The 27,261-nt window shown below is 40.2% G+C and overlaps 1 long non-coding RNA gene across 1 annotated transcript in view; it reads left to right on the top strand.

Moving 5' to 3' along the window:
• LOC127206512 (uncharacterized) overlaps window positions 1–26,194 on the top strand; it is a 99,995-nt gene extending 73,801 nt beyond the window's left edge. Inside the window, exons 2-3 of the long non-coding RNA XR_007832798.1 lie at window positions 25,032–25,139; window positions 26,002–26,194. This is a non-coding gene — a long non-coding RNA (uncharacterized LOC127206512). The remainder of the gene's footprint in view (window positions 1–25,031; window positions 25,140–26,001) is intronic.
• The last annotated feature ends 1,067 nt before the right edge of the window (window positions 26,195–27,261 follow it).

Raw genomic sequence — 27,261 nt, 5'->3', positions numbered from 1 at the left:
TTGTCTGATATAAAATACAGTGGATTTTTAAGTAGTGGCTTTCCAAGTTACCCTTAAATTCTCCCTTCCCCTTAATCTGGTGACTTCCATTTTAAGATTTTAATTAGAGTGCGACCTCTTCTAAATTAAAATATGAACTAATATTACTTTCCTTTAACAATTTGATGTGAAAAAAATATAGAGATAGAATGCCGAATGAACACTGGGGGCTCCAGAAGGAAGAGTCAATTTTTTTAAAAATTAATTTATTCTTGTTACATCTCAGTGTTTATCCCATCCCTTGTATCCTCCCATTCCCCCCCCCCCCCCATTTTTCCATTATTCCCCTCCCCTATGACTGTTCCTGAGGGGGATTATCTCCCCTGTATATTCTCATAGGGTATCAAGTCTCTTCTTGGCTACCTGCTGTTCCTCCTGAGTGCCACCAGGTCTCCCCCTCCAGGGGACATGGTCAAATGTGAGGCACCAGAGTATGTGAGAAAGTCATATCACACTCTCCACTCAACTGTGGAGAATATTCTGACCATTGGCTAGATCTGGGAAGGGGTTTAATGTTTACCTCCTGTATTGTCCTTGGCAGGTGCCTTAGTTTGAGCGGGACCCCTGGGCCCAAATCAAATGCTCCAGCACACAACAAGAAAATTTGCTCAACCATGTTCATAGCAGCCTTATTCATAATAGCCAGAACATGGAAACAGCCTAAGTGTCCCTCAGTAGAAGAGTGGATAAAGAAACTGTGGTACATATACACTATGGAATACTACTCAGCTATTAAAAACAAGGAATTCCTGAAATTTGTGAATAAGTGGATTGAGCTAGAAATGATCATAATGAGTGAGTTAACCCAGAAGCAGAAAGAATCAAATGGTATATACTCACTTACATCTGCATACTAGCCCAAGGGGCATGTCCCACGAAAGCCTTCACTTACCAGGAAACTGGGACAGAGGGGAGGGCATCCTATTGAGACTCTAAATGAGAGATGCATGGGAGAATAGCAAAATAAAAGGATACAGAGGGTCCTAGAAATCTACAAGGAAGAGTCAATTTAATAGCAATGGATTATAGGTAATTTTTGCACAAGAATTTAAATCTTGTTATTAAAATCTTATTTTTAAAATATCAATTGATTGATTATTTTGCAGATTTTAGGGCATATCACTTAGAATAACCATTTAGTAAAAGGAATCCATGTCTAGATGCTCAACAGAGAAATTTTAATATTGAAAATTGTTTCACAGGTGACAGAAAGGCCTAAAAGTCACATAGAAAATGATGTGGTATCATAGGCATTATAAGAACAGGACATCTCAACCATACCTAAGTTTGGGACAATAGCATTTAGTCTTATCAGAATTCAGAAGCTAGATTGCCTGGTAGAAGAGACCACATCAGGGGGGAATATTGGTGGGATGTAGTTTCTTTGGAGTTGCTACTCCTTGGTAAAGCCCAGAAGAGTCTAGGGAAGGTGATATAACTATGATTATAGGAAGAGGGGAGAGGGAATGAATTTATCTGGAAATCTGTGAGCAAATGGCTGGATTGAAGAGACCAGTAGAGATATCAAGTGACTCACAGGGATGCACGAGTTCTCACAGTCAGAGATGAGACAGCTGGCCTATTGTCAGTGTGCAGGTGGAGAGCGGCTCCAGAAAGGTGGCTGATTGCACCGATTACACTTTCCTGGTGGCTTGTTTCCTGAAGGTGCACTGTACCCATCCATAATGGGCAGGAAGTCATTCAGTGTCTATAGTCAAGGTGTGAAACTCAACAGCGTGTGACAACAAGTATCACGCTCTGTACAGTGATGTTCTCTTCATCCCAGTAATGTGGAATCTGAAGAGCCCATTGAATATCAAGCACATTCACTCATGAAGGGTGGAGACCAGATGTACTCAGCAGAAAGGGATGCAGTGATGCTTAAGTGCATACTCAATTTGTAGGCAAAAAGAAAAAGGCCGGAGGACGAGGCCCATATTCAGCACTTGTGTGGATCTGGATAGTAGCTAGCAGGGAAATAATGACCATCTGCAGATATGTTATTGATGACTAGATTTGAGTGTTAACTTTGAGTGATTTTAACACTGGAACTGGAAATTAAAACCTCCGATGAAAGAGAACAGGTCGTCAAGTTTTTTTTTTTTTTCCACAACATAAGATTCAGAAGAGTTATTATGGATGGTTAAGTAAAATAAGGAAAAGGAAAAAGAGGGTCCAGGCAGAATCAGACCACTGACATTTTGTCTAAGATTCATTGGCTCTCTAATGAGAAGGAAAAGGAGTGCAGTGGCTGACCGATACTGCACACTCTGTTGTTTATGTTTTTCAATATATTTTTAAAGGTTTATTTCATTCAAATAATTATCAAATATCTACTTTGTGGAAACTATAACAACAAAGTTAGCAAAAGTGGTCCATCATCTGCAAGGAAGTACTGACCTGGACCAGAAATCTAAAAGGAGAGTCACCTGGTAGAATGTGTAGGGTCCTGGGGCCAGGCATATTTTGGAAGAGTGCCTAATTTAGTTTAGGTAAGAAGAGGGAGTTAAAGACATGAAAACCTATTAAATAGAGCTTATGTAATAAGCATGTATTTTTCTGGAAAAATACAATTGGGAGAGCTATTTCAGGAAGAAAAAAATATTAGTATACACCAGTTCTTATAGGCAAAGGGAGAATAATGTTTTCAGGAGCAGATATTGATTCATAATGGCCGGTGAGCAGCTAGTTATGTACACAGCGCCAAGTTAAGAAACAGAGGAGTTGACATGAACTCTGGTGCCCCATATTTGACCACCTCTCCTTGGTGGGGAGGCCTGATGGCACTCAGAGAAAGGATAAGCAGGCTACCAAGATGAGACTTGATAGCCTATGACTATATAGTGGGAGAGGAGGTCTCCCTCAGTCTTAGACCTAAGGGAGGGGAATAGGGTAAGAGTGGGAGGGAGGGAGGAAAGAGAGGATAGAAGTGATGGGGTAACAATTTAGTTGTAATCTGAATAAATTAATAAAATTAAACTAATAAAATAAAATAAAATAAAGAAGCAGAGGAGTTAACAGGCTGAAATTCCATACTGGACTCTATAAGCCGTATTGAGAAATTTGCACTTACCATGTTTATTGACTTTTGTGTCCATTGGACAAGTAGTTTTGAGGTACCTTAGGTACGTGTAGTTACTTTTCTTATTGCTGTTGATCAAATACATGACAGGAGTCAACCTAAGGGAAGAAAGGATTATTCTGGATTATGGCTCAGAATGGTCCAGTATAATAGGGAAGGCATGTCTGCAGCAGTGGCCACAGGAACATGCTCACAATCCTTTAAGAGCCATAGAGAGAGGGAAGATGCTTCCATTAGGTTGGCTTTCTCATTTTCCCTTTTGATTCAGCGTAGACTTCTGATCTTTGGGTTAGTGCTGTCCATATTTATGGGGGCTCTTCTCTTACTCGCACAGACACACCTAAATGTGTGTCTTGTTAGTAAGTGTTTATCTTCTTTGTGAAGTTGACAGTTAAAATTATCACCACAGTCTGTATCCTATAGGAGCTTGGAATCGATGATAGAGATAATAACTGATGATAGAGGGAAGCAAGCCAATCTGCTTCCTCGCGGGACCTACCCTGCCTGTTCAGTGGGGTAGTGCAAAAATTCATTTCATTTCCTGAAAAGTTCAATGCCAGCTCATTTGGTACTAACACATGGCTGTTGTGGGAACATCAGTAGAGACATTTAGGTTGACTTTAACTCATTGTAATCATTCACTTACAGAAAAGCAGAATGTAACCACATTGTGATTTTTGTACTGCTTGAAAGATCTTGCTGGGATATATAAGCTGTAGGAGAAATAATAGAGTTGTTGGAATTTGCTCTTTGGAGTTTGTTCCACCAACATGTGTGTATGTGTTTACGTATTGTGTAAGGTTGTTGGAATCCATTTCCATCTACCCAATATGTGAATGTGAGTGAGTGTGTGTGTGTGTGTGTATGTGTATGTATGTATGTAAAGTAAGAGAAACTTTAGAGAAGGAGCGTCTCTCTTATTTCGTTATTAAGTGTAAATGTGTGTGTGTGTGTGTGTGTGTGCATTTGTGTGTGAGTTTGTGTATCTATGTGTGAGTGTGCTTCTTTTCTCTCCTTCTTTCCTTTTCCTTTTTTAGACACTTGCCACCATCAGTGGGAGGCCCTTCCAGGAGCCCTCAGGCCTAGCCTCACATACATGGTGGCTATAAGCCCCTGCAGGAATGCTATCAGCACTGGCTCGCCTCCAGCAATTCAATTCTGGCCCCTCAGTTCACCACTGCTGTGGAAGCCCTTGATGGTAACAATCAGTTCTGGTCAGGAAAGTTGCAGGGTCACCAGCCTCTGGATCTACACTTTGCCTCAGTTTCCCCAGTTGATGTTGAAGCTGGACTTTGATAATAGAGGTGGAGAGTCAAAATGGGCAAGCTCTCCCAGAGGGTAAAGCATTAGCTCAAGACCTATCTGAAGATACTGAAGGATTAGAAGATGGAAGCAAGGTGTTCTAAACAAGGCAAGAGCACATGCAAAGAGCTAGATGCAAAGACGAAGACACCTCAAACTGAAGGCAGGAAAGGATTTCTCTGCAGCTAAATATGAAAAAGGGCTGGAGTCCCAGGGAGTCCCAGGAGCAGTGGGACAGAATACTAAGGTGCAGGGATGTCTAATCTTTTGGCATTTCTATTTGATGCTGTCATTTACATATATGGATCAATCACATCCATAGTTATCCTGGGATAAATGTAGCCTTTAGATTACAGTTGGGACACACCTGATAGAGTATTGATTATTGGATGAAGTATGAAAAAATCAATGATTCTCTCTATACATATTGGAACCAACATTTAAGTTTAATTGAGAAAAGATATGTCAGTACTAATACTAAGGATATAAATAGCCAAAGGCATGAACTGACAATAAAGCTTTTACTCTGAGACATTCTATAGAACTGTCTCTTAGTCTAAGGCTGTTGGTACTCTGCTAAAATATGTCTAGAAACTTCACCCACTGTGTAGTTTACAACTAATTGAAATGCTTTCACTCATTCTTGGCTTCTGAGTCCCTTTGTGCTCCAGTTACAAGACAGGGAGGCAGTTCTTGCTGGTAGCTTCTGGGTCATTAGCCGGAAGTACTGCCTCTCTTCATGGGTTCCTGCAGCCAGGGTTTTCCTACCACCAACTCCTCAAGAATGGCAATGTTGTCTGAATCCCATCCTCAGTATTGACTAGTTCCATTCCTAGTATCCTCTTCTACTTGCACGATTCTTGCTATTTAAAGTTTCTTCACACTCAAAAGCTCCTTTGCTTTCCCACATTTAAGAATCATTTCACTCTGCAATGCTGTATGTGAAAACATACTGCCATTTTAAAATGAAAATTTCTGATTCTGTGTACATGCATTTGGGTTTTGTAGCATGCTGGCTGTAATGAGCACATATCTATCAGTAAAGGCAAGGTGCATAGACTTTCCAGATGTTAGCTATCTTAAGAAACTCTCTAAACCTTAGTTAAATGACCAAATATGCTACTTTGGTATTACCATAATGTCTTTGGGAAAGACATTTATCTGGCTATGTTTAATTTTCTAAGGCTGCAGCATCAAGGGAGGAAAAAAAAAAAAAAAAAAGAAGGAAGGAGGATTTATTTGCTCAATACTTTCCATGCTGATATTTTTATTTTGTATTAAATATACATACCACATAAATCCAGGGGATCTCCATTTTATCATACTTTGGGAATATTTAAAATATCACATTCTATCAGCATTTACATGAAAACTTGTTTACCGGGTTTCTTTCCAAGCTGAGTGAATCTGGACATTTTCTAACTTGGAACAAATCACACACACAAAATGAAGATAAAATGCCCACATCCAGGTCAAGGCAAGTAAATATTGTCACGAGTGCCACTGGAATTGAGGGAAGAGCTCTGGGCTTAGAGGAAGAAGAACTGGGTTTGCAACACGCTTATAATAGTAGCTGTGGGACCTTAGGTAAACATAAACCTTTTTTTCTGTCAAATGGCTGGGACAATGGGTTCATGCCTTACTTCCTGTTTGCTTTGTTCATTTATGAATATACTTATTCATTATGCAATCATTACCAAGTGCTTATTATGGGATAGGCATTGTGGTGAGTAAACTCATTGCTCTTGACCTGATACGTTGTTGTATAAATCAAAGGAGACTATGGTGCTGTTTTAGTCAGTGTTCTATTGCTGTGAACAAACATCATGACACCAGAAACTCTTACAAAGGACAGCATTTAATTAAGGATGATTTATGGTTCCTTCACATCATGGTGGGGAGCTTGATGGCATTCAGGCAAGCACAGTGTTGGAGAAGAAGTTTAGAGTTTTCCACGTTCAGATCTGCAGTCAACAGGAAGAGAGAGAATTTGGATCTCACTTGATTCACCCTTTGTGACAAGCTTCCCCAAATATGGCCACACCTGCTTCAACAGGGCCGCACCACCTCCTAATCCTTTCAAATAGTGCCACTTGCTGATGACCAAGTATTCAAATCTATGAGCCTATGTGGGCTATTCTTATTCAAACCACCACACACACTAAGTGCTGTCATTTTCCATGGTCACAGGATGCAATCTGGGTCTCTTCTTCTTCTTCTTCTTCTTCTTCTTCTTCTTCTTCTTCTTCTTCTTCTTCTTCTTCTTCTTCTTCTCCTCCTCCTCCTCCTCCTCCTCCTCCTCCTCCTCCTCCTCCTCCTCCTCCCTCTTGTCAGTCTTAGTGCACATGCATCATGGCTCAGCTTACATGGACTTAGGTCCTCTCATGATCCCATTCCTGTTACTTACTACTCCTTATAAACACACAACGGAACCAAAACACATTGTGAAGCTCATCCTCTTGGTGCACTGGCCTTAGGAGGCTGAGGCAGGAGAATAAAAAGTTTAAGACCAACCTGGGCAATTTAGTAACAACCTGTGTCAAGTAAAAAGTAAAAGAGGGACAAAACACAAGAGGAAAGCACTTGTTTTGACTCACAATCTCAAGGTAGAGGCTTTCATGGGGGGGGGGACGTAGTAGCTGGGTGTTCAGGCAGCTGGTCCACATTGTAACCATAGTTATGATGCATACAGACATGAGGAATGGAGCTTAATTGTCTTTTCTTCCCCTCCACCATTTACTCAGTCTAATACCCATATCCGTGATAGCGTACCACCCACATTTTACTTCCTCAGTGAAAGCTCCCTGGAAACACAGGCAGATGCAGAGGTTTGCTTCCTAGGTGAGCCAAGTTTAGTTAACTTGACTAGGCATCAACAGCCAAGGTTGCAGCTCAGTGGTATCACACTTGCGTAACATCTGAAAGGCCCCGAGTCCTACACTAGTACCATGAATCAAAACATAAAACATAAATTGCATCCACTATTGGATAACATATACCATGGCTGGATGGGATTCAAACTAGGGGGGGGGGGATCCAGTTTGAAAGTTTGATTTTCATAGAAAACTGGACAATACGAAGTTCTTTGCAGTGTGGGGGTGTGTGTGGTCCATATATGAAGAAATGTTATTTACTGTTACTGCCATCTACACTCATTTGTGACACTGTGAGAACAGACTCAAAACCCAACTAGCAAACTAGTAATGGTTTAGTTTGGCTTCTGTGGGAGTCTCACAGATGCTCTTGTGTTTTTGGATTGCAGTTTGACACTTCTGTCTCTTTTCCCTGTGGGCACATCTTACTGCGGGTCTTTGCAGGTCATAGCTGGACTGTTGGTAAGCATATTATTTTAAAAGAGAAAAGAAATGGTTTCATTGGAGAATTGCTGTGTCAAAAAGGTTGTGTACCTCCTTGATGTTGAAAATGCCAATTTCTCATAAAAAGGCAAACCCTTCATTTCGAAAGGTTGAATATAATGTTATTTAACTAATTTCAAATGGCTACCTTTAGGTCAGAGAAAGTCTAAATCTAAGAAGAGTCTCTGGGGCTTGTAACATTTTCCTTTGGTTCAAGAATGGCTAAATTTTAAGTTGTTTTAACCTCTTGCCTTTTGGTATTTGGCTCCTCTGACAGGAAGTGTCTGTCCACTGTAAGAGATTTGAAGTAACAGAATGACCTCCTTAATCAGGAATCAGTATCCATTACATTCTTGGGAGCTAAGCACCAGGAACATATACTACTTTGATGGGTTTATTGAAAATGTTGTGGAAACTGTAAAGATGCTAAGCATAGCTTAACAGAACATTACCAAGCCCTCCACAGCCTCATTTAAACCCTCTTTCAAGTTAAACTCCTGCTGTTGGCTGTTGTAGTTTTTATTATAAAAGTCTTCTTGGTGTTGGCACATTTTACAAATGACAACAGATAGAAACCTATACCTTTCATTCACTTGCCATTGTGCATGTGAGAGTCATCCATGTCATCCTTGTGTAGCTGAAGTTTGCTCACCTTTATTGATATGTATCTACTCTCATTCAGTTTTGTATAGACATTTGAGCTATTTCCAGTCTGTGATGGTTAAAATAGCTGCTTTTGGGCCTTGGCAGACAGCTCAGTTAGTCTGAGAAGTTAGAAGATACTTAGGTACTTTTCCTTTTTGTCCTCCTTTCCATCTGTCTATCTCTCTTTCACACACACACACACACACACACACACACACAGAGAGAGAGAGAGAGAGAGAGAGAGAGAGAGAGAGAGAGAGAGAGAGAGAGAGAGACACTATTCATTCATGCATGTCTTTATTGAGTTTGCCAAAAATGATTTGCTGTCTAAATAAAAATCATTTTGGGATGTAGCCTCTCCCTTTCCATTCTCTCAGACTAAGTAAAAGATCATTGTTCATTGTTCTGTGTTCCTTAAGTGTTGATAAAAGTCGCCAATAAAGCCCTGTGGTCTTGGATGTTTTTGATAGAGAATGTTTAATTAAATAACTCAATTTCATTAACAGTTGAGGTTTGTCACACTCTCTTTGTCCCTTTCTTTCTGTCTCTTCTTATTTTACTCCCTCCCTCTCTTGGATATTTTTTATATAATTCAGGAAATTCTCCTGCCTCAGTATCTTAAGGGCTAAGATTATAAGTATACTGGTATGCCCTACCATCTGGGCTCCATTTTTAAAAATCACTTTTGAAATACTACATTTTCAGGGACTTCTAAATTTTGAAATTAACTTTCATGAAGCCATGCACAACATTTTCTTATAAAAGGATGATACCTGCTGTGTTGCTGTTTACACTCCCGAGTTTGGCAGTCTATCCTATTTTTTAGGTTGATGAACCTTATTAGGAGTTGATGAACTTTAACATTTTTTTTTTCAGAGAATAAACTTTGGCCTTTGCTGATTTTATCTGCTATATGTGGATTTTCTGGTTCACTTATTCATATTCTAACACTTATATTCAGATTCTTTCTGACATATTTGTACTAAGCCATTCTTCAATGATAGCAATAATATTTGTTCACATATCAAAAAGGATGTGTTAGGATCTCCCACTTATCTAGTTTTAAAAATTCTGTTAGTTTTGTGATTATATTATTAAGCATATAGTATAATTATAAAGCACACAAAATCCTTAATTACTAAGTCTATGGTTATATAATTACCCATATAAAGTCAGTTTATTTTCTTTTTCAATGTAACATTACAAAATGTTTTTCCTTTATAATGATCTTTTAAAATCTACTTTGTCTAATAGTAGAGTATTTATTTTGCACTTGTATGTGTGTACAGGGTGTATGCATGTTTTTGTGTGGGTGTATCTATTTGTTCAAATGTGAGTGTGAGGGTCAGAGGTTCATGAGTGTCTAACTGGACCTGGACCATTGCAATTCGACCAGTCTAGCTAGACAGCTTGCTCTAGATCCCCATTCTAGGCCTCCAGAGGGCTAGGACCTTAGGCAGATCTCCATGCCTGCCTAATACTTACGTGAGTTTGGGGGATGATCCAAAATGCCATGCCCCTGCTTGTGTGGCAAGAGTTTTATTCACAAAGCCAACTCCCCAACCCTCATGAGTAGAGTTCTAAAGTCCACTTTCTTTGGTTCTTATGTATTTTAGCACATTTCCTTGGCTTTGTAGGTGATTTTAATGCTCGTTGCAGAAATTATAATATAGAAATAAAATTTAAAAATCTTTTTAATCAATCTAAAGATGTGAGCCCACACATCAATTGATCTTACATTATTGATCATTCAGGTTGCTATTAATCAATACCAGTGTGCACTCTAGGGAACTAACTAAGCTTGAAGGCTAAACAGATAAATGGGCATGAAAATGAAACCCAATTCATATACAATGGGAAAAATACAAAATTTGCATTAGGTTTTTCTCTACAAACTTAAAGTTAGAAAAGGATATCAGTTCCATTCTAGAAAAACATTTGATTCAATAATTTTCACCACTACAGGTTGCTCTCGAAGCATAACAGGACAGGGAACTTATAAAAACAAATCTACTAAATTTAACTGGATAACCTCATCCAGTCAATCAAGAAATGAAGTAATAAGATGTTCTTAATGGGAGAAAATAATAAGAAATTCCAGCTGGGAGCATTTCATTCATTTAAATATGGAACCGAAACTTGGAACAGGGTCTCAGTAGAATGCAATTGCTATAAACACTAACAGTAAGACAATAAGCTAGCAAAGTGGGCTGCGGCGAAAGGACAGCAAGTACACTATTTTATGCCTGAAGATAGCAGCCATGGGTAGATCCCATCTAAATTCAAAAGAGCTAGTTTTGACATTTCCCATAATACTTTTCATTTACTTTACAGATATTTTCAAAAATAGTGCACTTTTGATAAAAAGTCTGATATTGAATGATTTTTTTTCTTCTTTTGTTTCTACACTTTATTCATTTAATTAAAATATAATAAAAACCACCACTGTAAATGTGAGGACAGAGAAGTCCTAAACAATGATGTCTTATTATTATCAATGCTATTTTGGTATGGTTAGTTTGGGGAGTGATTTTTAAACTTCTCATTGTCTGACTAAATTAAGGATGTGTATCACTTTGTCAAAATCTACAGTTTTTTTTTTTTTTTTTTTTAAAGTCAGAGAGTGCAATAGAACCATCCTTAGCCAGAAGAGTTTTCCCCCCTCACCTTTCTTTAAGTTACTTTCACAAAGAAACTTTATATTTTTATCTTAAAAGAAGCCACTGATTGAATTATTCTTTGTCAAGGTGTGCCTAATGTGATCAAGCTTTACTTGGGTTTTGCTAATGAAGAGTGAATTCTCTTCTTGAGCCATTCTTAGCATTCAGCGTCGTTCTGTGTAACCTTTCATACCCTAGCCTTCCCTGTTTCAAGTCGTGTCTGTCATCTCTTCTTCTTAGATCTACCAACAGACAGTGTCACCCAAAAGGACACTCTCTGAGGAGCGGAGATGGTGGTGGTGGGGTGCTACAGGTTTGAAAGCTCGTCAGATTGACAGCCAGTCTGTGCACTTGGGCAGTCCTGAATTAAAATGTAGAGTATCCTGTTTTGTGATGGGAGATAAGGAGGACTGGGAAAGCTGTCTCACAATTATTAAGCACCTGCTGTATGCCAGGCACAGTTTCAGTTATCCTCTCACTTATACAAATATTTTTTCAATTGTGCGTGTTGGGAAATAGAACCTCAGAAAGTTTAGAGATGAATGATCTGGCTGTGTCTCTGATGTCCTCTCTGCTTCTTCTCCTGCCGTGTGAGTGTTCCTATAAGCTTTTATGCATTCTCTACCATGCAGTTTTATTTACTGTGTGGATACGTGTGTGTGTGTGTATGTGTGTGTGTGTGTATGTGTGTGTGTGTGTATGTGTGTGTGTGCATGACTTCCTTGCCTCAACTTGGGCATATATGCAAAGGACCAAGAGGTTAATGTTAAGAGTCTTTCTCTACCATTCTCCACTGTATTTTTTTGAGGTGGGGGTCTCTCATTGACTGTTGCCCACCTATTTGACTAGACAAGTTGGCCAGCAAACCCCAGAGACCCTACTAGATCTGCCTCCCCAGTGCTGGGATTACAGGTACCTTCTGGCCACATCAGTCTATTTTTGTAATTGGGGAGATTGACTTTATATCTTCATGCTGGCAAGGCAATGAGGCCATCTCCTTAGGTATTGTGTATTTTTGAAACTAAATCAAAGTTTTTTCATGGAAATAGCAAGTTCTTGCTACGACTTCTTTATTCTAAAAATTCTAAATGGCACCAGAAGCAGCTATATGTACCTAGAATCAAAATGTACTGGAAAATGAAATCAAACCCCCAAAGTTAATTACTCCAGCACTAATTAAGTGTAGTGTTGGGGGTGGGGTTGTACTGCTTTATCCTGGCAAGAAGCCTGTAAAAAAGGGATGATCTTGTCACAGACTCCCAGAACACTGTAATTAAGGTTTGAAACACGTCGCAGTCAAAGAACAGGAGTGAACTGTCCAAACAGCATCTCTTTGGAAGTAGTATGACCACTGTGTGTCTTCAGATTGGGTTGATTTTGTCTCTTACTGTCTGCTTCTAAGTAGGAATTAGGAACTCCATTAAGAATTGCCAACAGCTCCCACCCAGGGCTCTCTTTGCTCTGCATGGAGAGGTGGGATGAACTACCATGGTGTGCGTGTTGTATGTTGTATGTGCTGCAGCCGGAAACTGGCCGCAGGGCTGATATTTTGCAGCAGGGCAGGGATAACGGGCTCGTCTCTTGCTTACAAGTCTGATCTCAAAACCAGTCACTTAACAGGCACTGAGTAAGAGGCTGTGCTCTCATGGAAGACTACACAAGTAAATGGAAAATACGTTGCAACAGTATGCTCACATTTCATGTTTCATTTCCTAACTGAGACTCAGTCAGTCGCCACACTCAGGTCATGATGTCTGGAATTCACACATGGAGGGTTCATTTAGCCACAGTAGATTTCCCTTTGTAAATAGTGGCATCACCTGAATGCTCCTACATGTCTTGGCTCATTATTTTCTTTGCTGTTACCATTAAGCAATATTTTAGCGACACTAGGATGTCTAGAGCCTATAAAGCATAGCTAATTGACAAAAAAGTAGAAACTGTCACATCCCTTTTCCATTTTGATTTTTTTGAGATTAAAAACATAATTGCATTATTTCTCCTTCTTCTTCCCCCCAAATCCTCCCATATACCCTTCCTTGCTTTCTTTCAAATTTATGGCTTCTTTTTTCATCAATTGTTAGTGCATGTGTATGTGTCTATGTATATATACATATTTTTAAACATAACCTGCTCAGTCTATATACTGTTACTTGTATGTATGTTTTCCAGGCTGACCATTTGGTATTGGATAACCAGTTCATGTGCTTTTGCCTGGGGAAGACTAATTCTCCCACGTTCAGCACTTATTTGTTGCCTGTAGACTTTTGTCTATAGAGGAGGCATTATGATCTTCTCCCTTCTGTGTTAACATGTCTATTGGTATTGTCCATGTTCAGGTCATGTTAGGCAGCCATATTGGTGAGACTTCTTGGTAGTAACTTCTTCTTCTTCTTCTTCTTTTTTTTTTTTATCTTTTTACTCCACTGAGAACTACAATTTTATTCAGCTCATCTATGTCTTTTTGTTTTATTGTTATTGCACAATGATTTATTGCTTGTATTATGGGTCAACCTTGAGAATCCAAATTTAGACCCAAAAAGGCATAAAAACAAGAACTTCCAAACTTTTATTTTCTATTGTTTTTTTACAATTTATTTTTAATTTATTCACTTTACATCCCAATTTTAGCCCCCTCCCTCATCTCCTTTTGTCCCAACTTCCCTCCCTTTTCCCTCTTCCCCCTCCTAGTTCTGAGAAAATGGGATCCTTCCTTATCTACCATCTGACCCCAGCCTATCAAGTCTCATCTGGACTGCCTGTATTTTCTTCCTCTGTGGCCTGGCAAAGGTGCCCTGGCAGGGGGAAGTGATCAATGAGTGGGAAACAGAATAGTATCAGAGGCAGCCCCTACTCCCCATATTATGGGACTCACATGGAGACTGTGCTGCCTATCAACTACAGCTGAGCAGGGGGTCTAGGTACTCTCTACGCAAGGTCTTTGGTTGGTGCATCAGTCTTTACAGGTGCCCCTGAGCCCAGATTTGTTGGCTCTGTTGTTCTCTTTATGGAGCTTCTGCACCCTTTAGGTACTTCTATCCCCAAACTCTTCCATAAGACTCCCTGCACTCTACCCTGAAGTTTGGCTGTGAGTCTCAGCATCTGCTTTGATCCCCTGCTGGGTAGAGTCTTTCAGAGGACCTCAATGGTGGGCTTCTGTCCTGTTCCCTCTCTTCAAGTGCTTCTGGTGTCTGTTCTATTTTCCCTTCTGAATGAGAATTAAGCAAGGGTCCTCCTTGTTATTTAGCTTCTTTAGGTCTGTGGATTGTAGTGTGGTTATCCTGCATTATATGGCAAATATCCACTTATAAGTGAGTATATACCATGTGTATATTTCTGGGTCTGGGCTACCTCACTCAGGACAATCATTTCTAGTTCCATCCATTTGCCTGCAAATTTCAAAATTTCTTTGTTTTTAATAGCTGAGCAGTATTCCATTATGTAAATGTACCACAATTTCTTTATCCATTCTTCAGTTGAGGAACATCTAGGTTGTTTCCAGATTCTGGTTATTACAAATAAAGCTGCTATGAACATAGTTGAGCACATGTCCTTGTTGTGTGGTGGAGCATCTTTTTGGGTATATGCCTAGGAGTGGTATAGCTGTGTCTTGAGGTAGAACTCTTTCCAACTTTCTGAGAAAGTGCCAGATTGATTTCCAAAGTGGTTGTACAAGTTTGTACCCCCACTAGAAATGGAGGAGCATTCCTCTTTCTCCACATCCTTGACAGCATGTGTTGTCACTTGAGTGAGGTTTTGCTCTTAGCCATTCTGACAAGTGTAAGATTGATTCATAGATTTGTTTTGATTTGTATTTCCCTGATGACTAAGGATATTGAGCATTTCTTTAATTGTTTCGCAGTCATTCAATATTCTCTGCTGAGAATTCTTTGTTTAGCTCTCTGTACCCAATTTTTAATTGGATTATTTTGTTTGTTGGTGTTTAATTTCTTCAGTTCTTTATATATTTTGGATATTAGCCCTCTGTCAGATGTAGAGTTGATGAAGATCTTTTCCCAGTCTGTGGGATGTCATTTTGTTCTGTTGACAGTGTCCTTTGCCTTACAGAAACTGTATTATAGGGTAACAGTAATAAAAGCTGCATGGTACTAGCATAGAATGAGACTGGTGAATCAAAGACCCAGGAATAAAAACCACACACCTATGGACACTTGTTCTTTGACAAAGAAGCCAAAACCATACCATGGAAAAAAGCATCTTCAACAAATGGTGATGATGTAAATGAATGGCTCCATGTAGAAAAATGCAAATAGATACATATTTGTCACCCTGCACGAAACTCAAGACCAAGTGGATTAAATACCTCAACATAAAACCAGACACACTAAATCTGTTAGAAGAAAAAATGAGGGAAAGCCTTGAACTCATTGGCATAGGAGAGAACTTCCTGAACAGAACACCAACAGCCCAGCCTCCAAGACCAACAACTAATAAATGGGACTCCATGAAACAAATTTTTCATTTTTAAAAAGTGTTTATTATAACTTCTAGATAAAAATATTATGTAATATTTTAATACTTTATTGTTTTCTGTAAGGTACTACAGTACTTATGAAGGTATCCTTTTTATGTCTCAACAATACTGTAAAAAATGTTTTGTAACTGCCCTGATTTTATATGTGAAAGTTCTAAGATCAGGTACAATAATTTGCCCAATGCCATAAACAAGAGGGTTTATACCTAAGTCTCTTAACCACAAATACCAATAGTTTTTGTTGTGATGTACCTTATATCCTCTAGAAAGACACGAATGGTACCCCTAAGTGCACACCCCAAAAGACTTTCTATTGACTAGAACAAAGTAGGGAGTTTTGACCCTCACATTTTCTTGGCAGTAGCAGATTAGCAGAACCTATCTCTTTTTTTCTATTTTTATTTTTATTATTTTATACCAATCCATGTAAATTCATATTTCCAGTATTCAGCAACTTGATAAAGAAGAGGATTTGGGGCTACTGGTCAGAAATCAAGGCCACATGCCAACAGCTTGAAGCATTGGCAACCTTCTCACAGGATCTGCTCACATGCTTGACCATAACTATCAGTTTCATGAAAAGATACTTAATCACACTTTGTATTTGAGTGAAAGTTTGTAAAACGAGTTTTGTTCGCTTGTGGGTTAGTTTGCATTTGTCCTCTTTACAATTCTTACAGTCGTGGATGTGAAGATTGATATAAATTTTCTTTGATTCCCGTAGAAGCATTGCTGAGGCTTTGTGACTCCATGTCATACCATGGGAAAAGAGCGGTACAAGCAGAATACCAAATGGCATAAGTCAGTGAATGAGGGATGCGCTTTGGCTTTGTACTCCTCACCTGTGCCTCTCAATTCCGATGGCTACCATTTTAGGTGGAAATGGAGCTAGTGAAAAATGGTTCCCTTGTGAAATGAGAGGGATGTCTTCCTCTTCTGATTCCCTCCTGGTTCTTCTGCTCATCACCAAGTCATTAGAAATCTCATCACTCAACCATATCTACCATAGTGCTTGCTCCTGCAGCCCATTTTCCACTCTAAAAGGTTTCACACATCGGGGGCATTGTGGTGGTAAATGGACCAAGATCACGAACTGCCTTGTGCTTCCTTAGGTGATCCAGAACTCTGGAGAAACTGGCCTCTGGCACAATACTTTCATCCAAAGGAGTTTGGTTTCCTATGACTCAGTGGTATTTAACAATAAATCCTGACCTACATGTTTAGCAAAAGACAGGGGGAAATGGATGTCAAATCCATTAATCACACATGAAAAAAAATCTCTGGGTTTGAATGTCAACCAGGCATTACCCTTGTCCTGCACCGTAAAATCTATTCAAATGACCTCCTGATTAGGGTCAGCTTGGTTTTTTTTCCCCCTGGGATATTTTAAAGCAGAAACTGGCCATTCAGGTGTCATAATCTTGATGATACTTTAAGCTGTAGGTAGTTGGTATTTTGACATAAGGAGATCCGTATGCAGTGCTATACTTTTAGGTGTCGGCTGGACAAAAGCACATGCACAGTCCATATAAACCCATCTGTTCTGTAAAGTATTTGCCTCCATTAGATGAGAAGCATTTGAGGGTAATTTCAAACAGTCTGAAAATATCCATTCATGCTTGAAGTACTTATTTAAGATTGCTTTGCAGGATCGGGTAAGCAAAAATGGTGTTCACCTCTCATATTCCAGATAAAAGGAAATGCTATCAAAAGGGGGAAGATATTGGCATTTGTGACCGTGTTAGGGATGGAGAATTATCAACTACTAACCATTTGAAAGTTTCAAATGACTAGCCTTTTCAGAACTCCTGGTGTAAACTGCACAAGTACACCATCAATACATTTACAACCTGTGAATCGCTAAAGACTTGCGAGGCAGCATCTCGTCCCTGACAGATGCTGCCGGCATTCCTCTGCTCTCCCAGTGGCTTTCGGAAACACAGTCTGCTTCTTGAGAGAAGGAGAATAAAGACTCCAAAAGGCTGAAATTAGAGTGGCTTTGATATGAAATGCATCTTAAAAATGTACTTTAGTGCTGCGGTAAAATGAGGCTATTGTGGTGTTTGTCATAATTCTGTTTAAAAATGAGGCTATTTCTACAATGATAGAGGCGCCAACCGGGGAAGGAGAATAGGGAGCTATTGGGATGTTTGATGATGTCCTCTGCCTTCCTGGGTACTGGGAAATCCCACAGTTGTCATTCACGTTAGCAGAATGTAGACCATTAGCTGAGCAACGTGAGGTGCTGCCCTGGGAGGAATCAGGGCATCTCTGTCCATATCATTAACCCCCAGAGTGCCACACTGCTAGAGGAATTGGTGTGCATGGGGGAAGGATGGTGAAGACACTATGATTCTACAGTGTGAGGCAGAGAAATCCAAATGATAGGGATACCATGAGACCTGGAGGCAGCTTCTCCGGCCTCGTAATTCTGATACCTACATGGATACGTTTTTCAAAAATACTATTATTTGAGAATTCCATACACGTATAATATGAAATGTGTTTCTAACTATGCCCCATCTTCTCCTTTCAACTTCACCATGGATAACCCCACCCTGACTCCCACCAAGACCTTTCCTCCTTAGAACTTCAGGATCTCTGTTTAAAAAAAAAAGATAACACAGTAATGTTTGGTCAGTGCTTCCCATATGTGCATGGTTGTGGGCCAACTCACGAGTGGCTCCCCTCTTCTAGAAGCTATCAAGTGCCATTAGCTCTCCAGGGATGGGTGTGGCCATGAGGGCTCCTTCCTACTCCATGCTAGAATCCTGGTTGGCTTCATGTTTTCAGGCTGTGGGCAAGAAACCACAGCTTCATAAATTCCTGAGTGCAGGAGCAACGTCGTGTCTGGAAGACAGGACTTAGCAGCCTTCCTCTCTATTTTCAAGGTCTTACATACTTTCTCACCCTCTTATTTGATGTTCCTTGAGCCTTCATGAAGTAGGAGGGGGTGGGTGATAAAGAAAACTGGTCTTGTTTGATCATGATAATGATGATGACATGATGATGGTGATAATGATGATGATGATATGATGATGGTGATGATGATGAAGATGATGATGACTACTGCTGTTGCTGCTGCTGCTACTACTACTACTACTATTTGGTAATGCTGTCTTCCTAGGCAAGGGCTCTACCACTGACCTAAATCTCCATTTCCAAGATGTGTCATTTAGGGATGAGCACTTACAGTCACTTCACTTGGTCTCAATGCTTTGGCTAACATCTTTCTTTTCTTGTTCTGTATATGCCAGTGTGAATACAAATACCTTAAACACTGCTTTGCTGCACAGCCAGTCTCATTGCTCTCACCCTCCTCCACGTTCATCCTTGGAAGGAACTTTCAGAAGGAGAGATGCTCAAAAAACCTGCTTGCTCACAGGCTGGTTTGGTCAGTGCTTCTAATAAGCAGGTTCTTTCTCTCTTGGATCTTAACCTGTATTTCTTTCAGAATTCTAGTGTAAAATTCTAGGGCTTTATTCTAAATACACCTAAAATCCCCAAGCTTGAAGATAGAATGTATGAATATATTCTATAGGACATACAATTTTCTTACATTTACTTAAAAAACATTGGTCATGCCAAATGACTTCAAAATTGCTTTGCATACTGAATCTTAGAGAACACTGGCATTTTAATTACATGTATTATTACTTTTTTCTGTTGAAGTGACTTGGGGACATTTTCTTATCCAAAAGGAACAATAGGTAGAATAGTCTTCCAGGGCAGAAGAAGACCTTGTGTCTCAGGAGAAATTTGCTGAAACTGGGTGACAAAACAAAGTGACACCCTAATTACCATTCCTGAGGCAGGAGACTGCTCACGGGGGAAAAGGGCTCAGTCTGAAGCTGGCCCCACATGCAATCCAAGGAGTATCATTGCAGACAAAATGGGCAAAATGGCTGTAGTGAACACTTTCTGCTTTGTCTCAGATTTGAACCTTATATTTAGTTTTTTATTACTAAAAAGAATTTTTTATTATCCTTCTATTGGGATAAATAAACAGAAGCTTAGGATGAGGATTGCTTTGGTCAGTGAATGGCAGAACCCTGCTGTGATTAATGCTGAAGCTATCGTGCTAACTTTTCCTTAAACCACACATGTGTTCACATGTGTGCATGTGCATTTGGAGGCCAGATTCAATCTCGGCTGCGTTTACTCAAGTGCTGTCCTCATTTTTTGAGACAGTGTCACTCACTAGCCTGGTGTTCCTCAAGTAGGCTTGTTTGGTTGGCCCGAGGGCATGGGGAGGATCCCCCCTTCCCCGCTCCCACCCACCCACCCACCCAGTGTCAACATACTTGGCTTTATTTATGTGAATTTTGGGACTTGAACCCAGGTCCTCATGCTTTCAAGGCAAGCACTGAAATCACTGAGCCATTCCTCCAGCCGGTCCCTAAATCTTTAATAGCAGCAGCAGCAACAACAAAAACAACAACAAAAATCAGTAATTTGCAATTTCAAAACAAATGGGAACACAAAGGCAAAAACAGTATCAGAACTGTTGAGGTGGTGCTAGGCATTTCAAAGACAGGTTTGCTGAGAATCTGCCTCTGACTCAGCGTTCCACAAACTCATGATACTGAAAGCCTTCTGGCACAATGCCTGAGGCCAAAATTGTGCCATTTTGGATAATGTTTGCCCTAGTGTGGGCTGAGTACAGCCAGAGATTGGGAGGACTGGAGGGTCTGCTGGTGCTGAGATGACCTCAGGTTTTAGGGAGGCTCAAGGACATCAGTCATAGACTCTCCCCGTCCTTCGCCGATACCTCTTTTCAGCCCATTTTCTTAGTTGTGACTCACAGCGATGAAAAATTCTCATAAGAATGATTTTCCATTTGGGTTCCAATTATGTACTGACATTGAGTATCATTAAACAATGCATTCATTAGAGAAAACCAAAATACGATTGTCATGGGTCACTGCACCTATTTCACGTGCTGCCAAGAGAAGCCCTGAGCTGATTCAGAGGATGCAGAATTTTCTTGTCATTTCAGTTGTCATCACTAATGATACATAATAAGAATATGGACGTCTACTGAACTGAAAACAAGTGCCAGGAGGTGGCCATGATCTGACTAAGGAAGGATGGAGCAGATCTTCCATTCTAGAGAAAAGGCTGTCACACCCTTCTGGTGATTTCCTTCATCGAGATCTATCTAGTCTCCTGGAAGGTTCTCATCATGAATCTCTTTTTTTTTTCTCCCCTGATAGAAGCATTTTGTGGAGCAATGACAATAAAGTCTTTCATTTTGATGAAACACTGGTGACTGAGTACGGGATCCTTGTCACCACCCCTGCCAGCTTGATATTTATACTGATAACCTGACAATGAAAGCCGAAAGCAGCCTGGGTTTTGCCATTCTCCTATTCTGAGTGACAATCCTTTTCACTCTTACCAACTTGCGAATGCTGTCTTACTTCACAGAATGCCTTGTGTGTAGTACAATTTTCAGGAAAATTGAAATCTCTTTTCCAATACGGCCTCATGCACGTGTGCATGTGCATATGTCTGCAAGTGCACACACACCCAGACACCCCTTAGTTAATATTAAAGGGAGATACTTGCTCTGCATGTCATCTGCCCTGCATAGAGACATAGAGAGGAAGATGCAGACTCGCCTGACCTCAGTGCTTCGTGTTATTTGAGTTCTTAAATTAATTTTTTATTTGTAATCTCAGGTTTTGTTGACCTTGGATAACCCTTTGAAAGAGCAGTCAGAGCCAACTCTCGTGTGTAGACAGACCTATGGAGAATAAGAAATAATAACTTAGTCTGATAAGCCAAATTTTAAATTCATATTTTAAAGGTCAGAAGTACAAATTCCATTAAATTTGGACTTATGGTAAAATTTATTTTAAGTCTTTCCCCATCTTTTGTTCAGGAATATGTAAGATTCCTTATGATTTAGAAACTTTTGCACACGAGAGGGGAAAAAATTGAGTTGTAAAACCAAATATAATAGCCATGCTTAAAAAACAAGACTTTATTCACTAAGCCTCCATTTGTTCACTGTGAAACAAGTTGTATCTGGAGGTGAATAGACACATTTGTGATGGAAAAGTACTCATTTGAAAAAAAAAAGACAACTTAATATTGGGAACAGTGTTTCTGTGGACCTCTTGATGTGGCAAAGTGGTTCTGTTTTGAATAAACTCTAGGATGTGGGAGTAAATTGGCTTGGAGAATGGAGCAGGGTGGGGGTCGACAACATGGGGAAGTGCATGTGCTCCTTCCATGGGCTGTGACTTCTGTGTCTTCACTTTCCTGGCTCCCCTCATCTGTGGATTAAGGGAAATTTGGGTGAGTCCTGTTTTCCCTATATCCTTATCTCCCCAAAGTGCCTGCTTCTTGAATTCTGTCCTTTTTTTTTTTTATTAATTTATTCTTGTTACATCTCAATGTTTATCCCATCCCTTGTATCCTCCCATTCATTCCCCCCCCCCATTTTCCCATTATTCCCCTCCCCTATGACTGTTCCTGAGGGGGATTACCTCCCCCTGTATATGCTCATCGGGTATCAGGGTATCAAGTCTCTTCTTGGCAACCTGCTGTCCTTCCTCTGAGTGCCACCAGGTCTCCCCCTCCAGGGGATATGGTCAAATGTGAGAATTCTGTCCTTCTTTGATCCTGGATAAATTGCTGAATAGGCATTGGTCTTAGCTTTCCAATTCATTTCAAGCTAGCCAGAAAAATGAATGAACGCATGAGGCGGTGGGACTAGTCTTTAAAGTCCTATAGTAGCTGGATGGAGTACGTCCTAGGTAAGACTATGCCCTAGGTGAGACTACTCAAAAGGCTTCATTTCCCCACATGTAGACATGACTACCAGAAGATTTTGTCTGGACTTCAATGACACCTGATGCCCTCTAAATGACCTTCCATATTGAACTCTTCGGACAGCTTCAAGGCTTTGGTCCTATGTCACTGTTTCCTGAGGGCAGTCAGGCTGAAGATACATGCTCAGTTCTACTTCACATAAAATATTTTCCACATGCTTGGGAGTCAATAAGACTGAATCTTTTTCTCCCAGAGCAATGCCCTTGAACTAGTAAGGTGTGTACTTGAACTCATTGTTTGGTTTGAAGTGGACTGGGATGAGGGTGAGAGAAAGCCAAGTGCCCTCTGAGACTGTCAACTCCAATGAGGTCTCAGCACTTAAAACACATATTGTCATAGCCATGCAGGCTCCATTTCCCAGAGCTCTCTATTTTATCTTCCTTTACTCAAGGAGTGGTGACCTCATTCTGTTGTTGCCAACCTTCCATCTATGGTGGATACTTTGACTAGAACAGAAAGGTCACTTGGGTTATTGTATACTAACTATCAAATGACATTGAAAACCAAAGACCAGATTATTGCTTTTACTTGTCATGGTAGCTTCTAGTTAAATGGAACATCTCCGTCTGAAATATGTACATGAATTTAGATGATTACATGAAACATGGACTCATTGCTTTTTTTAAAAATTTTTTATTATTAATTTATTCTTGTTACATCTCAATGGTTATCCCATCCCTTGTGTCCTCCCATTCTTCCCTCCCTCCCCTTTTCCCCTTATTCCCCTCCCCTATGACTGTTCCTGAGGGGCATTACCTCCCCCTGTATATGCTCATAGGGTATCAAGTCTCTTCTCGGTAACCTGCTGTCCTTCCTCTGCTTTTTTTTTTTTTTTTTTTATCCTGAACATTATTTCACAAGATTTCAGCTGGAATTTTAAAAATGTAAGTAGGCCTTTGTTGTTTATGTGTGTGGATATTTTGCCTTCAGGTATTTCTGTATATCACACCATAGCTGTTGCTTCGAGAGGCCAGTTACAAGCCATCATATAGGGACTGGGAATCAACCCAGGTCCCCTGGAAAGGTGGCCAGTGCTGAGTTTAGCCTGCTGAGCCAGACCCTGTTTAATGCTCTTTTAATGTCACATATATACTTAAAATCTGGAGCAATAAAGTTTCAAGTGAATGATGTGTAGGAGTTGGCTAAATCAGGAAAAAAAATCACCTAATATCCTGACTGTGTTGATGTAAGAAACTCAGGTCTCTCTTCAAATAGGATGAGATATTTTATACTGTAGCTAAATATGAATGACCACTCCAAAGTGGTAACAGTTTGATGAAAGTTTTTAAAAAATATCAACAGAACAAAGAAAGTCATAAATCACAATATTTTTCATATACATTATTAGACAGTCCACCAGGTAAGCAGAGTGTCTGTAGGAAAGAGTAGAGACCTCTGCTGTAGACCTCAGGTATTACCTGGCAATATTCTTAGTATTTTCATTGGTGGAAGTGAGTAGGTGTGTTAATACATTCCAAGAAGTTCCACAAGGATGTTAGGTCTGATGCAGAGGTGGACAAAGAATGGCTGTTAAAGCGGCTAAAATTAGCCCCAAATAAATTGTAGTTAGGTTCTGGACCTTTAACATTCTAATTTCCCCTCAACTTCTGCAGTCCTAAGCACTTCTGAAGTTCTAGCCTTCCAGAAGATTCTCCATAAAGGGTAGATTTCGTTACCAGACTTTCTATTCACAACTGTTTCCTCATGGTGGTGAGACTGTGCTCCTGAGTCTTTTGTTTGCTTTATTTATAATCATTGGTAACTTAATGACAAGCCTGCATATGTGCACAAGTGTGTGTGTGTGTGTGTGTGTGTCTGTGTGTGTGCATGTGCGCAAGGTCTCTCTTTATATAAATGCATCTGTCCTGAAACACACAATGTGGATTAGGCTGTCTTTGTCCTTTCAATGATGCCCACCTCTGCCTCCTAAGTATTGGGATTATTGGTACTACCTAATACGTGGGTGCTTTCCTCATTCCCTCCACTTCCCCACCCAATTTTGTCTTTGTTTCCCTGCTCCTTCATTTCCTCCTTCATTCTTCATTCTTGATACAAGAGGATGTGTAGAAGGAAGGCCGTAAGAGAGCAGGAGAGGCCCATTGGTTGAGAGAAAGTGCCAAGAGCAAAGGCAAGGAAGGTTTTTGGCAGCAACGGGCATTTGCTTCAGCGCGTTGCCCCTACTCTCTTCCTGCCAATTTCTGTAAGATGGAGTTGTCAAACATTTGAGTGCATCCGCTGATGCCTGGGAGACTAAGGGTACATGTGGGCATTCATCCTTCTTCCTCCCACAGACATACTTCTGATGGAACGTTCGCATAAGGTACTAGTGAGCCAGCGGTTGGTGTAAAAGAATTCATTTTATTTCGTTTGTTCCCCTACCACAAAGAACGCAGGGAACATGTAGTACGAAATGCAGAATTATGAGCAAAACGCAAGGCCTGATTCTTAATTGATCTGCTGGTCTCTGTGGGTTTAAGTTAACCATTGTGAGTGAGTCCCTGCTGTATTGTTTTCTAATTAAGGCATATATATGTCTAATGAGGTTTCAGAATAATAAGGCATTTATAATGCTTTAATGAAGGGCATTCTTTTCATCTTTATTTACTTAGCAGCATAATCAAGACCAACTGAGAAAGGTTAGCCACGGTCAAAGGAAATTGATGAAGAGTGGCTATTAAGGGATGGAGCATATGTACGCAGACTATGGTTAAATAACGGTAAGTAGGATGTGTTTATTAAAATGATGCAGGGATTTTATACCTTCATTCTTGATGTCTCTTAGTACCTGACATTATACTGCTATGGTTTCCATGGAGACGGCACACACTCTTCCTTTCAGCTGACCTGAAGTTCAAGCCCTGCTGTTGCAATAGAAATTCTAAAAAACCACTTCTACCTTTATTAAAAACAAAAATATAAAATCTATGCAAAAAGAAAAAGAGAAAAAAGAGGACGAGAAAATCCATTGACTACATTGCAGAAGAGAAAAGAGAATGCGTGCTATTTTCATTAAGATGGAATCAAGAAACAACTTACTATGCTGGAGGTTGAGAGTGTCTGTCATTTCCTTCCCCTAAATTACCTTAGAATTGATGCCCCTGAGCCTGCCTTAACATCTGCACCTTTCATTTCTAATTCAATATGCTCTTACTATTTTTAGTTTTCTGGAACTCTCTCTGTCTCTCTCTCTCTCTCTCTCTCTCTCTCTCTCTCTCTCCCTCTCTCTTTCTCTCTCTCTTTCTCTGTCCAAATTTAAGAACTAGCTTCTATGTGGCTCACACACAAACAAATGTCAATGAGGTGTATGAGTTGACTTTAATAAAGGCAAGTTTACACTGGGGAAGAATTGCTGAGATAAGTCATCTCACAGGAATAAGGGACCAGGAGCTGGATTTCCCATCACAGCTCTCCTTTGTTTGGCTTATATGTTAAGATGGATAAGAAATGGAATATGTGACTTCCAAAAGTCTATTCATTTGCTTGAATAGCCAAATGGTCCAAACATGTCTGGCTCTATTTGTGAGGTTTTTTCCTCTGGGACTCGATACACTCTGACATCTGTGTTTATTTGGTCCCCAGGTCATCTTCAGTGAAATGTCTGAAGCAGTTACTCAGACCACAGTAGTCAGACATACAAAAGCAAGAAAACGAGAATGATCTTTTCTGGAAGTCTCTACTGGCTGGCATTCTGCACTCCATTGTTTTGGTTTGGTCAAGATTATACTCTGGCAAGACATAGGTTTATGAGGCTGGGGAGAAAGTCAGAGGATAAACTGCTGGCAATGAACACCAGAGCTTATATTTTCAGCACCCATGTAACTGTCAGGCTTGTGTGGTGGTTTGCTCATAATTCCACTGTACACATAAGAGGCAGAGATGAGAGATTCCTGGAGCAAGCCAAGCTGGTGGACTCTAGATTCAAGCAGATACTCTGCAACAATACATAATATATTTGTAGTGACTGAGGGAGACAAGCCAATGTTAACTACTTTTCCCTCCATACCTACATCACACACAGTCACTCATAAACACACACACACACACAGACCGAAACACATACACACACACACACACACACACACACACACACACACACACGACAAACATGTGAACAAAACCTCCCAGAGGATCATGTCAATTGCTATTAAGCTTAAGATACTGCCTTAGTCAGGGTTCTATTGCTGTGAAGGGACACCATGATCGTGGTGACTCTTACAAAGGAAATACTTTAATTGGCGACGGCTTACAGTTCCAGATGTTTAGTCCATTCCCATCACGGCAACAGAGCATGGTGGCAGGCAGGCAGGCATGGTGCTGTGAAAGTCGCTGAGGATTCTCCATCCTGCTCTGCAGACAACAAGGATGACAGGAGAGAGAGACACGGGGCCTGGCTTAGGCTTTTGAAGAGCTCAAAGCCCACCTGAAGTAACACACTTCTGCCAACAAGGCCACACCTCCTAATCTTTCAATAGTGCTCCTCTCTAAGCATTCAAATATATGAACCTAGGGGGAAGGACATTCTTATTGAAGTCACCACAGGTATGCATTCCTTTTCTAGGCTAGACTAATTCAGCTCCTGCTCAGGCGTGCAGGCTGTATGGCACAAGTGTCTATGGATGTAACATTCTAAGCAATCACAAAAGGGTGGGGGTTAGATGCTTAGGAAACAGCCATTGCCCTCTGTAAAATGTCAGCTTGGTGTTAGAACTATGAGTCTCAGGCCAAAGTTTCCATGGATCCCAGTATCAATACCCCCCATATCATAAATAAGTGGACTTCATGATGTGTAGTTGAATGTCCAGCTTGATAGAGAGGTTGACCAGGGTGCAGTTCATTTTC

This window comes from Acomys russatus, chromosome 23 (assembly GCF_903995435.1).
Source record: "Acomys russatus chromosome 23, mAcoRus1.1, whole genome shotgun sequence".
Lineage (NCBI taxonomy): Eukaryota > Metazoa > Chordata > Mammalia > Rodentia > Muridae > Acomys > Acomys russatus.
This window is presented reverse-complemented; position numbering and strand designations above follow the sequence as displayed.